This window comes from Mirounga leonina, unplaced genomic scaffold (assembly GCF_011800145.1).
Source record: "Mirounga leonina isolate KUSES-001 unplaced genomic scaffold, KU_Mleo_1.0 Mir_454, whole genome shotgun sequence".
In the NCBI taxonomy this organism is placed as follows: domain Eukaryota; kingdom Metazoa; phylum Chordata; class Mammalia; order Carnivora; family Phocidae; genus Mirounga; species Mirounga leonina.
This window is the reverse complement of record NW_023270763.1, coordinates 12,729,375-12,747,423: the sequence shown is the minus strand read 5'-3', so window position 1 is coordinate 12,747,423 and position 18,049 is coordinate 12,729,375. Positions and strand designations below refer to the sequence as shown.

At 37.1% G+C, this 18,049-nt stretch overlaps 1 protein-coding gene across 2 annotated transcripts in view; it reads right to left on the bottom strand.

Moving 5' to 3' along the window:
* Nucleotides 1-18,049, bottom strand: part of AUTS2 (activator of transcription and developmental regulator AUTS2) — a 1,121,250-nt gene that overhangs the window by 585,588 nt on the left and 517,613 nt on the right. The window lies entirely within an intron of this gene.

Below are 18,049 nucleotides of genomic sequence, written 5' to 3'. Positions count from 1 at the left end.
TTCCTCCCCCCCCCCGCCGCCGCCTCCCAGAATTGAGAAACTCAAAATCTTCTTATTTTTCATGTAAATATAGTTATTGCATAGGTTCAATAAGAATTAGTCTTCCTGTTTACCAGGACATGCCTGGAAAAAGTCTAAGGCCTTGTCTGGAATGCCATATTTTAGGGTAATGCTCGTTTAATCAGATATGATTAGACACTGTTAAGGAATTAAGATTGACTTTATGGAGCTATTACTTACAAAATCCCCTAGACAAACTAGCTTGGTATCTGACTTACAGGGTCCAGCTGTACAAACAGAAAGGAATATCTCTTCTACCTTGGGATATTTTGGGAATTTTGAGAAATAAGAAATTCACCTAAATAGAGTTGACCCCTGAACATCCCTAACCCCCTACACAGTGGAAAATCCACATATATCTTTGACTCACCAAAAACATAACTATTAATAGCCTCCTGTTGACCAGAAGTCTTATCGATAACATAAACAGTTGATCACATATTTTGTAAGTTACGTGTATTCTATAGTGTACACTTAAAGTAAGCTAGAGAAAAGAAAATGTTATTAAGAAAATATAAAGGAAGAGAGCATACCTTTACAGCACTATACTGTATTTATTGAAAAGAAACCATATATTGGTGAACCTCCCACAGTTCAAACCTGTATTATTCAAGGGTCCCCTGGATACAGGTACTGCAGGTGGTGGATAGAGTTTCTTGGGTTTGGCTTTCCAGCCTTAGGACACAAATAATAGAGACTTCTAAAAGTTCAGTATGAAATGCTTGTAAAACCTTCCAAGAAAAGTTAACTTAAAAAGGCTTATATAGTAAAATGACACTCTTGCTACACCCATGTAAAATAATCAGGCCAATTCTAATGAAACGAACCTTCTTTGAGACTATTTTTGATCAAATAGGAGAAAAATTTTGCTTCATGGGAATACTAAGCATTGTCTATGATGAATTCTTCAGTATTATGTTCTTTTTATTCCATGAAAGCCAATTTCTAACTCTGTAAGTTGTAGATATGTGATAACAACGCAAAATAATTATTGTATATAATCAAGCAAATTCTGTCTTGTCATGTAGAGGCTCGACTGACTTCCCTCAAAGTCAACTGATCTTCCATTTACACATTCATTTCAATATTCCTGATCTATAATTGTGTCGTTCTTTTGATTCTCCTTTGAATTGGCTATAGTATCTGCCAAGCTCCATCATTATTAGTTAAATAAAACCTTTAAAATATGTACATCTTGTAATGCATGAGAGTCATGATTTTACCCTTGCTTTCAAAACATCTTTAAACAAACTCATCAACTCTACAAAAACTTTAATAAACTTAGATTTTTTTTTTTTTTTAAATCTCCCAACACTCTTGGGCAATTTCCCTATGTTGAAGGTATTGCATTAGAACCTCTCCTTTGCTTCCATTCTCTGAAAGTTTTCCACTCACAGACCAAATATCAGTTACTGTATGATATTTAAATTCCAAAGTTTTAATGATTTGCAAATGTAGACAATATCCAAAAATGAAAAGAAAGAGGTGCTTTATTTTTTTTTTATTTTTATTTTTTTAAAGATTTTATTTATTTATTTGAGAGAGAATGAGATAGAGAGAGAGAGAGCATGAGAGGGGGAGGGTCAGAGGGAGAAGCAGACTCCCTGCTGAGCAGGGAGCCCGATGCGGGACTCGATCCCGGGACTCCAGGATCATGACCTGAGCCGAAGGCAGTCGCCCAACCAACTGAGCCACCCAGGTGCCCGAAAGAGGCGCTTTAAACAGTCACCTACCTACACATATGTACACACGAACATAATTTTATATTTTTAAATAAATTTTTAAGTAAAATTGTGCCACTGCTCCAAAACTGCACACTGTCTTTACACAGGCTCTGAAACTGTGGGTGATCTTTATGAGGCATAGGTTTTGACTAAAATATTAAAAGTGAGCCATATACATAGAGAATACAGAGCACTCAGTTTTCATGATTTGAAAGTGAAACCCTAGGAAGCAGAAGGCTTTATATGTGACCACTTAAATGCTTGTAATCAAACTAATTGGCAGCACGATGACCCGAAATGAGTTTAAAGTCACTATATGTTTAGCAATCAACAAAGAGATCCTTTATTATTCAGACTCACGTTTTGCAAATTTTATGTTACAGGACTAAATGGAAGTGGTGGTTGGAAAGCAGAAAATGAGAAAGTTAAAATACATAAATAATTCCATTGCTTCAAAAGAGTAAATGAGGCAACAATGAGCCTATTGCTGGATTATAAAAAACAATGAAATAAGCTTGATGAATGGAATCAAGAATAAAAACATTAAATGAACTCTCTGTTGCTTAAAGAAATCTTATGTACATAGAAATTGACAGGTTTAAAAGTAGAGATTCCATTTTCAAACATGTAACTTAATATAAATAAAACTCATAGCAATTTTCTCAGAGGAATGGACCCATAAAAAAAAAAAAAAACCTTCTAGCAAGAACCGATGCAGAACTGGGCACCTGGGTGGCTCAGTCGTTAAGCATCTGCCTTCGGCTCAGGTCATGATCCCAGGGTCCTGGGATCGAGCCCCGCATCGGGCTCCCTGCTCTGTGGGAAGCCTGCTTCTCCCTCTCCCACTCCCCCTGCTTGTGTTCCTGCTCTCGCTATGTCTCTCTCTGTCAAAAAAAATAAATAAAATCTTTAGGGAAAAAAAAAAAAAAAAAACAATGCAGAACTTCTTCCTGTTCTGCCAAATAAGACAGCATCCTACCCAGAAATTAATAAAAGTCTTTGCATAAGTATGACAAATTATCTGGCAGAAGAGGGATCAAATAAAATACAGGGTCAGATTTAGATAAATATCTAAATGAGTCTTGGACAAGCTATACCATAGCAAGAAAAGGGAAGATGCAGATAAAATCTAACACAAATACGCTTGTAATTAAATCAAGTAGTAATTACAACTGGTGAGATTACTTTCAAATTACATTATATATGTGCACAACTAAAGTCTATGAACATGTGTTGGTCTGACTCCTCCAGAATCTTTTGAGGAGCTTGGTACAAATCAGTGCTTCTGGGTTGGCAGGGGGTGGAGGCTCTGAAAGTGACAGTTTTGAGTAGTAAAAACCTTCCCAGGAAACAACCCCTTTAGAAATTACACATGGGTCAAACAAGAAATCTCAAGAGAAATTAAATATTTTGAACTAAATAACAATAAAAATATACATCCAAATATGTAGAATACAGCAAAAGCAGTCCTTAAAGGAAAATTTATAGCACTAAATGTATATATCAGAAAAGAAGATAGCTCTAAAATGAATAATCTACACTTTCACCCTGGGAAACTAGATAAATTACAGCCAATTAAATCCCAAGCAAGCAGAAGAAAAGAAATAATCAAAATTAGAATAGAAATCAATGAAATTAAAAATAAAATCAAGAGAGAAAGTCAATAAAGCCAAAACCTGGTTCTTTGAAAAGATCGATAAAATCACTAAGTCTAAAGAGAAGACACAAATTATTAATATCAGAAATGAAGGAAGGGAAATCACTATATATTCCATAGACATTAAAAAGTTAAAAAAGGAATATTATGAAGAATTCTATGCCATAAATGACAACCTGGGTGAAATGAACCAATTCCTTGAGAGACACACTATGCCAAAACTCCTATATGAAGAGATAGGTAATCTGAACAGATCTGATTAAACAAATGAATTAATAATTAATTACTTTCCAAAACAGAAAGCACCAGACCCAGATGGGTTTGTTGGTAAATTCTACTAAACATTTAAGGAAGAAATTTTAGTAATTATCTACAGTCTCTTCCACAAGATAGAAGAGAGAATACTTCATGACTCATTCTAAGAGGTTGGCGTTATCTTAATATCAAAACTGGACAAAGACATTAGATGAAAATGTCTCTCTCATGAACATATATATAAAAAATCCTCAATAAAATATTAGCAAATCCAATCCAATAGTATATATAAAAAAAGACATACCATTACCAAGTAGAAAAACAAAGATGAAGCTTTTGTCAAAATCCAATACCCATCCATGATAAAAGGTCTCAGCAAAGCAGGAATAAAAAGGAGCTTTTCTCACCTTGATAAAGAATGTCTACAAAAAAAAACTACAGCTAATCATATTTAAGGGTAAAATTCTCAAAGCTTTCTTGTGTAAGCTTAAGAGCAAGGCAAGGATGTCCTCCCTCACCACTCTTTTTTAACATCATACTGGAAGTCCTAGCTAATGTTGTAAGACAAGAAAAGGAAAAAACAGGTACACAGACTGGGAAGGAAATAATACAACTGTTTTTGTTCTCAGATGAAATGATCACCTATGTAGAAAATCCAAAAGAAACTCCTAGAAATAAGTGATAGGAGCAAGGTTGCAAGATACAAGGTTAGTATTACAAAAATCAATTACATTCCTATATACCAGCAATGAACAAGTGTTATTTGAAATTAAGGCACACCCTGAAAAGAAATATTTAGTTATGAATCTAACAAGATGTATAACTTACACATAACTTATAACATATAGAAGATTTATGCGTGGAAAACTACAAAATTCTGTTGAAAGAGACAAAGGAAGAACTAAATTTATGGAAAGATGTTCCATGTTCATGAATTAGAAGACGCAATATTGTCCAGATGCCATTTCTTCCCAACTTGATCTACAGATTCAATTCAATTCCTATCAAAATCTCAGCAAGGTATTTTATGGCTATTGTCAAATTGATTCTAAAGTTCATAGAGAGAGACAACAGACCTAGAATAGCTAACTCACGGTTGAAGGAGAAGAACAAAGTTGAAGAACTGACATAGCTACAAGATTTATTATGAATAAATATCAATTCATGTACTTATTATTTATCTATAGCAGTTGAGATACTGGGGTGCTGGTGAGAGAAGAGGCAAACAGACCAATGCACAGAGAACACAGCGAACAGAGAGCTCAGAAATAAGTGGGAATAGAGCTAATTGATCTTTGACAAAGGAGAAAAGCCAATACACTGGAGCAAAGGTAAGTCTTTTAGACAAACGGTGGTGGAACAACTGGACATTCACACACAATACAGAAAAACACAAAGAATCTGAACACACACCTTATACCCTACACAACAATTAACTCAAAGTATATCAAAGACCGAAATACAAAACCATAACATTCCTGAAAGATAACGGGGGAGAAACTCTATATAAGCCTGGGTATAGCAATGACTTTTTAATGCAACCCCAAAGGCACAACACATGCAATAAATAACTGATATGCTTTACTTCATTAAAAGGAAAAATTTCTGTTCTGTGAAAGACAGTGTCAAGAGAATGAGAAGACAAACCAGGGACTGGGAGAAAATATCTGCAAAAGATATAACTGATAATGGACTATTATGCAAAGTACATAACAGAACTCTTAAAACTCAACTTAAAAAACATGAAAAACCCAATTAACAAATAGGCAAAAGACCTGAATGGACACCTCACCAAAGAAGATATCCAGATGGCAAGCATACCAAAAGATGTTCAACATCACGTCATTAGAAAACTGCATATTTTTTTTTAGGGATTTTATTTATTTGTCAGAGGGAGAAAGAGCACAAGCAGGGGGAGTGGCAGCAGAGGGAGAAGCAGACTTCCTGCTGAGCAAGAGCCCCATGTGGGACTTGATCCGAGTACCCTGGGATCAGGACCTGAACTGAAGGCAGATGCTTAACCGACTGAACCACCCAGGCATCCCTAGAAAATTACATATTAAAATAGTGAGAGGGTGCCTGGGTGGCTCAGTTGGTTAAGTGACTGCCTTCGGCTCAGGTCATGGTCCCGGAGTCCTGGGATCGAGTCCCACATCGGGCTCCCGGCTCAGCGGGGAGCCTGCTTCTCCCTCTGACCCTCTCCCCTCTCATGCTGTTTCTCTCTCTCTCTCTCAAATAATAAATAAAATCTTTAAAAAATTAAATAAATAAATAAAATAGTGAGATACAACTACACATCTACTACAATGTAAAATTCCAAAACACTGACAATGCCAAATGCTGGCAAGGACAAAGAGCTGAAGGAAATCTCATTCATTGCTAATGGGAATGCAAAGTGGTACAGTCACTTTGGAAGACAGTTTGGCAGTTTCTTCCAAAACCAAACATACTTTTTAACCGTAAGATCCAGAAATTGTACTCCTTGGTATTTATGCAAATGAGCTGAAAACTTATGTCCATACAAAAACCTACAAAGAGATGTTACAGCAGCTTCATTTATAATAGCTAATCTTTGAAAGCAACCAAGATGCCCTTCAGTAAGTGAATAGATACATTTAACTGTGGGACATCCAAACAATGGAATATTATTCAGCACTTAAAAAAAAAGAGCTACCAAGCCACAAAAAGACATGGAGGAATCTTAAATTCATGTCACTAACTAAAGGAAGCTAATCTGAAAAATCTACATACTGTATAATTTCAACTGTATGACATTTTGAAAAAGGAAAAACTATGGAGACAGTAAAAATTGGGAGACAGTGGTTGCTAGGGGTTAATGGGAAGAGAGGACTGAATAAGTGGGGCAAAGAGGATTTCTAGGGCAGTGAAACTATTCTGTATGATATTCTAATGGTGGATACATGTCATTTTTCAAAACCTAAAAAATGTGCAACACCAAGAGTGAACCCTAATATATACTATGGACTTTGGGTGATAATGATGTGCCAATGTAGGTTCATCAATTGTGACAAATGTAACCCTATGGTTTGGAATGTCGTTAGTAGATCTATGGGAGCCAAAGATAATAGAAACTCTCTGTACTTTCACTTCAATTTTTCTGTAAATGTTTAACTGTGCTAAAAAGTGAAGGTTATTATTAAACAAAAAGTAAAAAAATAAGCTTCCCAGGCAGCTTTCCTAAGCAGAGTTTTGTTGGGGCCCAGTCTAGCATGGGTGAGGCTTTAATTAGATTGGCCTATACATATTACAAGGCATGAATATTTAAAAAACAAAACAAAACCCAACAACACTTATATAACCTTTAAAAAAAAAAGATTTTATTTATTTGAGAGAGAGAGAGACAGAGAAAGAGAGAGAGAGAAAGAGCATGAGCGGGGGGCGGGGAGGAGTAGAGTGAGAGGGAGAAGCCGACTGCCCACTGAGCAGGGAGCCCAATGCAGGGCTCGATCCCAGGACCCTGGGATTATGACCTGAGCCAAAGGCAGATGCTTAACTGACTGACCCACCCACACACTCCTTATATAACCTTTTTATGGAAGAGAAAAACTAAGGTTTTATCCTTAGCTGAAAGATAAGAATCCACTTGCTTTGATGTCTATTTAGTGAGGTAAAACAAAGATAGACAGAACTTATCATTTGGCCTATGTTTCCAGAAGTTTAAGGGGAAAAAAAAGGCAGATCTTATTTTCCTATTGCTCAATGTGAAGTATTCAGCCTCTTGGCAGGATAGTTTTATATTATTAAGCTTAATTCTCAACTTGAATTCTTCCCCTAGTTGTATGACTTTGGAAAAGATACTTACCTTCCTTTTCTCATCACAAAACAACTTATACAAATGGTCCCTGATCATGTATAGTCTCTTAATTGGTTGTACAACAGTCTTTCCAACACAACCACAGATGGGCTGACATTGAAATACCCTTTTAAAGAGCACCTTGATCCAACCTTCATTTGAAAGATGAAGAAAAAAACAGAATGTAATTTCATGGCCTGACCAATTTAGAATTTGCAATGATTTCAAAAATAAACTTACTATGTCTTCTGTACTCAAAATTTAAATATGTGTCACAATTCAAGAATTCCACATTTAGAATTCAACTGTATATAACACAGACCTATTATAAATAATAGCAAGTTTTTCATCTGTCTCCTTTTTCTAATTATTACTCATGCATATCTGTTATGAATACTGTATCAAATTGCACCTCTTTTATAGTGTGTCTTTTTATCTATTTTAGATAATACTGCTCATTCACATATATTAGAATAATTTGAAGAGGCTTAGCTATGAATACCCACATCACAACGGAATCTATGGTAAGTATATTTTAATGGTCAATTACTTTGCCATTCTTCAGCAGAACAAAGGTGTCCACATGATAATGTCCAGTTACTTTTTTTTTAACTGGAAAAGATGACTACAAAGGAAAAAGAGACAGTATACTAAGCATGTCCACAGACTGTCTCAAAGCCCTTTCCAAATGTATGTATGGATAAACGAAACAAAGGAAGAATGTCTGATTTTTTTTTTTTTGAGGCTCCACATAAAAATCACCAAAGGAGATAAATACCCAGAATCTGTAATAGCCAGCGAGCATATATGAAATCCCATGAAGAAGAGACATTACAAAAAGAACAATGAGGATGGGGCGCCTGGGTGGCTCAGTCGTTAAGCGTCTGCCTTCGGCTCAGGTCATGATCCCAGGGTCCTGGGATCGAGCCCCACGTCGGGTTCCCTGCTCAGTGGGAAGCCTGCTTCTCCCTCTCCCACTCCCCCTGCTTGTGTTCCTGCTCTCGCTCTCTCTCTGTCAAATAAATAAATAAAATCTTAAAAAAAAAAAAAAAGAACAATGAGGAAAACCTAGCAGCACTGGTATTTTATAGTCTACAGCTTGGATGAAGAGGAGGAAGTCACACTTAACGGCGGCGGGTAGTATTCACCAGCATGGTGTTAAGAGAAACAATGATGTATTAGATGGTAGAATCTCCAGAGCTTTGAATAACGAACAAGTGTACTAAGTGTACCAAGATGAACTTCAACAGAGGTTAAAATATATGTGTGCATGTGTGTGTGTCTGTGTGTTATTATTCTAGATATGGAAAAGGCACAGTTGTTAGTTAACTGGAATCAAAAGAACAGAGAGGTGTAGGTGGTAAAAAAAAAAAAAAACTGATGTGATCTTCAGCTATGCCAATAAAGGACAGCTTCGATGACGAGAGAGGTCATAGTCCTTAATTGTCAGCCTACCCTAACAGTACTTAGTTTTCTGAGTTCAGTCTCAGACTGGCAGTCAGACAAGGTGATCTTTGAGGTCCCTTCTGACTCAGAGGTTCTATTAACTCTAAACCTATAAAGGTAAAGCCAAAATAATAGATCTATTTTAATTACTACATTGAAAGCTGGCAATTTAGCAACAGATGAAAAGAATTTGTGACTATATTATGCCTCTTTAAAAATGCAGCTTAACGGGGGAAATCGGAGGGGTAGACGAACCATGAGAGACGATGGACTCTGAAAAACAAACAGGGTTCTAGAGGGGAGGGGGGTGGGAGGATGGGTTAGCCTGGTGGTGGGTATTGAGGAGGGCACATTCTGCATGGAGCACTGGGTGTTGTGCACAAACAATGAATCATGGAACACTGCATCTCAAACTAATGATGTAATGTATGGGGATTAACATAAGGAAAAAAAATTTAAAAAAAATTCTATAAAAATAAAAAATAAAAAAAATGCAGCTTAAGACTTCCATTTGGTCATGATGCTTAGCTGTTTAATATTTGACTAGAAGAACACACTGGCTTCTCTAGTTTCCCCTGCTCCCCAGAATGTTCTAGTATTAATGCTCCTTTTGTTCAGAGAAATCAGGTTTTCATATCACATTGCTAGTGTTGTTACAAAGTTATTTTCAACATGTATTTCAAATAAACTATGAAGGAACCAAATTTCTTGTGTCCTTTGGGTTTAGGGTTGAGATGCCAACTTCCCATGACTTTCTCTTCACAGGATACAGCCCTGCCTTCCCTTGCCAAAGTCAGGCCTATTTCCCACAAAGGTAGGAAAAAGTAGGTTACTGATAGGATCCTTTTGCAAAGGGTAAAATGTGAATGTTTTCTTTAGGGACTAAAATGGAAACAGAACTCATGGGAGTAAAAAGAGACACCGTAGGCTTGGGTGAGTTCTTGGTGGGTCTCTGTAATGCTACCTGCATGATTCAGTTTCTCCTCAATTTCTTTCTGTGGCAGGCTAGCTGTACACATAGTCATTGGTTGGTTTGGGCAAGATTTTATGAGATGTGATGAACATATGAAGTATCAGGAGTTCATTAGGAACCACAACTGTTATGCCCTGCTGCATTTTTGATGGCTCCTTAAAATCAGAGGCCACTCCCACAGTAGCACATTTAGACAGGAAAGACTACAATTATCTGGCTTTACCACTCCATTGCAGATCTGCTAGTACATTACAGTTTATAAGCCCTAATAGACAGTCATCACCTTTGGCAATGCCTCTACTTGAGAAGAGGCACAACCTGGATTTATTACAAGAGAGTTGTCAATGGAGACTAATAGGCTTTGTTTTCTCACTTTTTTTTTTTTTCCATTTTGTTTTTGTTTCCATCCTGCAAACCAGATACCAAAGATTTCAGAGCAGAAATTAAGTGTAGTATGAGGTAGGTCCCTTTAAACATGACTGTTAGTGAAGCTAATTAACTACAGGAAAATTGGAGATCATTCATTAGACTAGTAAGCAAATTAAGGTTTGTTAACAGTGATTTATAATGCCAAGCCTTGGGTAACTGTGCTGGTCTTTTCACGTATATGTGTATAGGACCTGACAGTTTATTAACTGTGGAATATCTAAACAGCTTGTCACCGGGGTGCTTTTGTTAAAACGACATTGTATTTTAAATGGATAAACACTTTTATGCGAGCAAAATGCATTTTAAATGTTTGGCTTCTGAAGTCAAGTATCGGGAGATAAGTGAAGTGTCTCAAACTATCTCAGCTTCCAATAACTCTTGTTTACTGCTGGAGCTGACTATAGGAAAATGTGACACTTGGAGTTAAAACAGCACTTTTCCTCTTTAACAAGCCCCAGTTGTGTTTTTTAACCTCTTTTCAAATGATACTCTTGGTGTTTCACAAAGCTGTAAGTTTCTTATGCAATGGATTGGGAGGCATCTAATTTACAATTTCAGGAAAAATATATTTTTTTAAAGCAGTTAAGCAAAGGAATGAGTCCTTTGATCTGAGCTTCTGATGGATAGTCCATGAAACTCCAGGGCAGTTAAATCTATCAAATATGAAGGTTGTGTGAGTAGTCAAAGTAAATCCTGGTATTTCACACTGCCCACAGCTCATTTTATATAATATAGCTCATACCCACTATTTCAACATTTCTAAACCTGGAAATCTCCAGTAAGAATAGGATGACTTCTTTGAAGCCAGTGTCAGAAAAAGAAAAGGAAGGAAGGGAGGGAGGGAGAGGAGGGAGAGAGAGAGAGGAAGAGGAGACGCTTTCTGAATTCCATGACAGTGGCCTGTCCATTCCCTCTGGGATTTTCGATGCACACCGCTAAAAAGTCTTTCCTGAATCATCTCTGTGACCAACAGGTACACTAGCTATGGAAGAGAATGAGGTTACAGCCTCAATATTTCTATATGCTAAACCCTAACCGAAGAACAGAAATATTACTCATTACTATTAATTTCAAGAAAGGCAGACTTGGTCAGTCAAAATTTGGATCTCTTTCATTGCTGACACTGAAGAGCAGTGTTCATTAAACACTAAGGGGGCCACGGCCTTGCATTCCTATGGTTCAAAGGAGAGCTAAGAGAGGCAGCAAAACCGATTGAAAGCATTGGTCCCACATGGCAAACATTTAGGTGTAAAGGACCTAGAATCACGGATCTTGGAATATTAGAACCAAAGGCCCTTTAAGCAATTATCTAGTCCAGTGGCTTGTAAAATCTTCTTTTTCCCCCAAAATTACTTATTTTCTCCAAATCTGAGGGGCCAAGGAAGGGGATTGAGGGGACAGGGAGACCAGGCCAAGGGCTATTTCCCTACACCCATCAGGAGCACCTGGATTTTCATCTTATCTCCTCAATTAGAAGTTGCAACAGCCAACAACAAAGATTTCCGTAGACAGCAGATGTTTAAAAATACCTAGCCTATCTCTTCACAGAAATGTTAAGATGAGAGTGTTGAGGGGTTGGTGGCAACTGGAGACACCAATGGATCCTTTCTCATCTGATTATCCCGTTCACCAAATTTCTCAATTCCTTTGCCCTGCATGAAAAAGCTGAAACTAAAAATGGGGACACATGAGACTCCAGGGTGGCTCAGTTAAGCGTCTGCCCTTGGCTCAGGTCATATCTCAGGGTCCTGGGATAGAGCCCGCATCGGGCTCCTTGCTCAGTGAGGAGCCTGCCTCTCCCTCTGCTTGTGCTCTTTGTCTTTCTCTGACAAATAAATAAAATCTTTATAAAAATATATAAAAATAATAAATAAATAAAAATGTGGACACAGAAGACAATTTCCTCAGGGTGGCCTGGAAAAGTCATCTCACTGTGGAGATCCTACACATGATTAAATGTCTGCTCACCAGAATTTAACTTGTACTGTTCATATAGTCAGGGTATGTTGTTCATGACTCATTGATCCTGTTCCCAAAGTTAAGATTATTCACACCGAATCAAAAACAGAAAAAAAGAAATGGAAAGTACAATTATTTTTTTAGTCTAAGGCCCCTGAAATTAGAGTTTATTGGTGACTATGCAGAGGAGTCAGTCAGAATATAGATACTTAGTCCAGGTATAAACCAACCCTCCAGGGTAACTAAGATTAATTCTGTGGTTCCTAACCTTAAACAAAACACCTACTTAAGTGAAGATTCAGGTTTTGTTACTTTATAAGAGACAATTATAATTCAGGGTTGTATTTAAAGGTTACAATTCAAAAACATGGTAACTTTTTATCATTAGGGAGAGAAACTGATTTCATTTACCCTAATGTTTCTGCACAGTAAATAGGTAGCTTCCAAATCATTATTTATGTCCCAGCTTTTGAGTGATGGGTTACAATATTTTATTCCATTATTATAATCAAAAAAATTCATAAAAATATTTTTGTATATTAAATATTACATAAATATTTTAGTGGTGTGCTCACTTGGGAGATGGGGTACCTCTGAGGCCAATGTTTCAAGTCTACTTTGGTGACTCACTGGGTAATTCTTAGGCGTCACCCAAAATTATACATACGACCACACCTCAAAGATATCTTTTGATAAGCATAAGGCTGAGTTTTAAGGACATACTGAAATTCTCACAAGGTACTACTTTTTTTTTTTTTTTACAAGTTTTAACATAAATTTCAATTTGCATGGCAATGTTTTGTTCTTCCCATTACTCTGGAAAGCTCTTTGAACTACCATTGCAGATATATACAATTTAAACTTCTAACTACCTCCTCTAACTTCCAAACTCATTAGCTTCCTAAAATCAAATCTCTCCTTCCTGGGATTCCTATTCCGAGTAAAAGAAGCATCACAGTCATTGATCCTGGGATTCACATCTTTCTCATTTTTAAAAGATCACAAATGTCAAGTCTGGATCTACCTATAAATCATCTCCTCCCCACTCACCCAACTCCTTCCCTGGCTTTGTTCACACTCCCTGTAATTAACCTACTCAAGTCCAACCTTTCTCCAGAAACTTGATATATACAGTCAAAGCAATCCCACACGATGATGCCATTTCTCTATGCTCTTACCTTTGCTGCCTCAAACTTTGTCCCACCTTTCCCTTATCTGTTCAAAATCTAAATAAACATCCATCAAGTTCTGCACAATTTAAACCTCATACAATTAACTGACCCTTATACATACTCCCAAGTGCTCTACTCACTCCTCTCATAGATCTGTTCAGTTTGTATGACTTGAGGGCCAAGCTTACATCTTATTTACCTTAAGAATGAAGAACAGATGTTTAATATATATTTGACAATTAAAATGCACTGAACTCTCCATCTGGTGAGCTGTTTTCTAACTCAATCTTTACCAATGAGTTCAAATGCCCCCATAACAACTGGAGATCTCTGATGGAATTCAGATTTTTAAGAGATTTCCATTATAATGGGAACTTGTCAGCAAATAAGTAATGGCCAATAATTCATTTACCCAGAGTTAATTATTAATAAATACAAATATTAGAGTCTTATTTGAGAGACGTGTTAAAATACTCAGCATCATTTATCTTTAAACATTTGACAGGTTTTGATTAAATACTTGAATTACAAAATTCTCTCCCAGCATCACCAGCAAGTACTGGCAGGTGGGGAGGAAGATGACTTCGAATGGCGTTGCTGTCAAGGCCAGACTGAAGTAGCTGCATTTCTAAAGTTAAAACCCAGAGAAACATTATAAAGTTAAAGAATGTTAGGTTCTCTGTAGAGCTGAAATCCTCTCATTTAAATGCAATGTGTCAAAAATATTTAAAAGCATCACAGAGGAAAGAAAGGACCTAGGTTAAAAGAAGCCTAAATTTCTTGAGAGGGGCATGGTTTTTCACATCTGTAACCCATCACCTAGAACAATATCTGATGGAGAAGGTACTCAGTACTTAGTGAAAGACAAAAAGTCAGAAGTGTCTGCTCAAAGGAAAGCCCAGTCTTTAAAAAACCCATGTTATCCAAAGAAAAACAGGAGATATTTCAAGGGTCTATAGTCAAAAACAGAACAGGGCAAAGAATTTAATCCCTTTATGATTTTTTTTTTTTAATTTGAGAGAGAGAGAGAGAGGGAGAGTGAGAGAGAGAGATCATGAGCAGGGAGGAAGGGTAGAGGGAGAAGCAGACTCCCCGCTGAGCAGGGAGCCTGATGCGGGGCTTGATCCCAAGACGCTGAGATCATGACCTGAGCTGAAGGCAGACGCTCAACGACTGAGCCACCCAGGCGCCCTAATCCCTTTATGATCTTATAGCTCTGATGGAAAGTCACAGGTCAATATTTTGCACCCCACGACCTGTTACCAACACTATCAACACAACTTCTTAAGTAATTTGAGTGCACAGGAAAGTAGTAATCATGCACATCCCATTTTAAGAAGTGCACCACTCCACAATTCCCCTCTATTATGTAATGTGGTAGTTTTAATCATTAGGTTTAAGTGGACTGGTTTCCCTGATAATCTTAAAGTATGTATATCTACATTTACATTTAGCTAGATGTGATGCAATTGAGGAAAATTAAAGTTGTTAGTTGGGAACCATTATGGAAAATCTCTGGATCACTGGAGTTTACAAAAGCAGGATCCAAGCTGTTTGAGACTATGGGCCTAAGACACTTAGATTCAAACCTGGAAGAAGGCTGAAAATTATCCAGAAAAGTAGGCAGGACATGTCACCAGAATGAAGGAAAGCTTCCTTTACACACCAGGGATCAAGTTCAGCCAGACAAGTCAGTCATCCTTATGCCAACGTGGCTCCCAACTACTGGCATATGGGCTCAAGTGCTGGCACTGGCAACCAGGAGAGGTCTTCTCTGGTCTTGTCACTCTCCTGACTTCGGTTACTTCATTCAGGTATGCTGGGGCAACCACTTTTCTTTTGGGGGTCAGGGAGCAGCAAATAAGGGACACAACCTTTTAACACCTGAGGTGTTGAACCGATCTTTCTTACTTTTCCAGCCCAACCTCAAGAGCTATTAGCAGTCTTTAAATGCCTCAAGTCTGAGAGAAAAAATAAGCAAATGACTTTAATGGACAAATTAAACAACTGTAATACATGGACAGCCTGGAATAGTTCATTCTAACATCATGGTGATCACAGAGGATCACAGAGAGTGACTTTCTATGTTTATTTGTTCACATATGGAGTAAAGTGGTATACGGCTGACCGAACACACATAGGTTCCTCAGAAAGCTGTAAGAATGTTCCTGACCTACAGCTACAAATTCCAAAATTTATTTCTTACATCACTGATTTCTGGTGGTGATCCTCTACCTACCACAACATTACAAAGCCACTTAATGAGACCAAGTTTTGTCCATCACACACTATAATGGGAATAATTTGCTATTAATGAGAGCTGTTCTGCATGCATTAAACACCTTGTCTCATTTAGAATTCACAACTCTAGTAGGTGGGTGCAGATTTACAGATATTAAATAACCTGCCCAAGGTCATACAACCAGGCTTCAGATCAGCCTGTCTCTAAGTTCTTAATTATCCACTATGCACAGTAACACTTCAAATACATGTATAAGAAGAGAATATAGCCCAAAACATTTAAATTAAAATGAAAACATGTTCACTGCATTAACATTTAAAAAAAAAAAAAAGAAAGAAAGAAAAACCCTACACACTCCAACAAGTTTTGGTACTCTTGCCAAAATAAAAAAAAGCAAATAGATTCCAACTAGTCTATACTTCCATTTATATTTAGAATATGAGCTGGGCATGAGTATGTAATGAATATATATGTGTGTCTCTCTGTGTGTATAACACCCACATTATTCAAAAGCTCCCAAAAATGTGAAAAGTTTGTTCCAATCCTTCTTTATTTTGTCTACTTTAAGAATCCTTTGCAATATGCTTATGTAAATACTGATTTTAGCTGCTGTTCTCATTTCTCAAATCTTCAGCTTATAAATGAATTGGAAAAGTAACAGACCTAAGCAGACATCTTTGGAACACAAAACCAAAGAGATATAAACAAATACAACTAAATCAAAAACAAAGGATTCTTCTTTAAATTCTCTAACATCATGACTGATAAATGGGAGACCGAAAGAAAGAAGAATATACTGGCTGTGGATGGGGTTGTACACGCACACGTGAGCTTGTGTGTGTGTGTGTGTGTGTGTGTACCTGGGTGGGTGCCTATTTTATTAGCACACATAGTGATCAGCATTTTACCCTAGTTCACTAAGAGGTCTTTAAGAGCATAAACTCTAAATGAAAGGAAATTGTGAAGTTAGAGTAACATTGGGGCGAGGGAGAGTTTGTAAGAAAACAGTTCCAGGTCGTTAAACCCAACAGGTGAGGGCCTTCAGTTTTCTTACACCAGACTTCCCACTATGGTTCAACTGCATTAGTAACGCGGAGACTCTGAAGGTGAAGTGTCTCCGTCCACACTTCGGAGAGATGCTGAAAAGAAGTAAGGATAGAGCCCACGTATCACCATTCCACTTACCTGAAGCTGAGCCTTCATTACAAGCATAAGTAAAGGCTAATATTGACATCCCAGATCATAAAGCACAACAAAGAATATGTTGACACAAAACTCTTGTAAGTTGTGAGTATACTATTTCCACTTAGAAGAGCATGAAACTCCCCAATAGTACCTGAAATCAAGTGTTACATGTGATACCGCTGGCATGAAAATTGAAACAGAAGACACTTTTTGATGAGAACTTGGCAATAATATCAATGGATTTTGCACTTCGATAACAGAATAAACCCATTATTGGGAACATATTCTAAGTAGAGCATTTTGGTCATAGTTTCAGAGCTGACCATGCATCTGGTACGTATGTTTTCTGTGTAAGCTAATAATACCACAGATTTTTTTTTTTATGTAAGCCAATTAATACTAAGAGCAATTTTACCAAAGGACAAACTTTTATACTCCTCCAACACTGTGTGAATATAAAAATCATTTTAGATTTGTAACTGCAGACTTTCCTCAAAGAATGTATTATTAAAGAATAAAAAAGAAACACTCCTGGAATTAGAAAACAAGTGACAAACAGCATAATAAAATTTTTGAGGTTTCTACCACTGACTTTCTTCTTTCAGGGTTATCATATTGACAATAAAAAAAAAAAAATACTAGAATGTTCAGTCTCAAAGTGATCAAGGGCTAAGTTAGTGGTTTTGGCCTTGTTCTACTGAAGAAAGCCAAGAGGGACAATTTAGCTTTTGGACAGAGAACAGACACTGGCAGTCTCCAGATTTTACTTCCAGCATCTCAACCCACATCCAGCCTGGTGTGAAGACATGGCAGATGGACCACTTCTGTTATTTCGACTGCTTCAGCATCCTGCATGTTTCTGTAAGCATGAATATTCAGCCACAATAAGGAGCAAGGATAAGTGTGCTGACTGTATTAAGCAGGTACAAAAAAATCTTTATCCTTACCCTTTTTCTCATTATCATAGATTAAGATAAAAAAAAAAAATCAACATTTAGAATACACTACTTCTGCCAAGCTTGGAAAAGACTTATCATTCAACGAAATGATGCTGGTTTTCATATATTTAATGTAAATGTATGAAGAGAAATGTGTGGGCAGAAGAAAACCAGCGTAATTAGCATTTTAGAGGA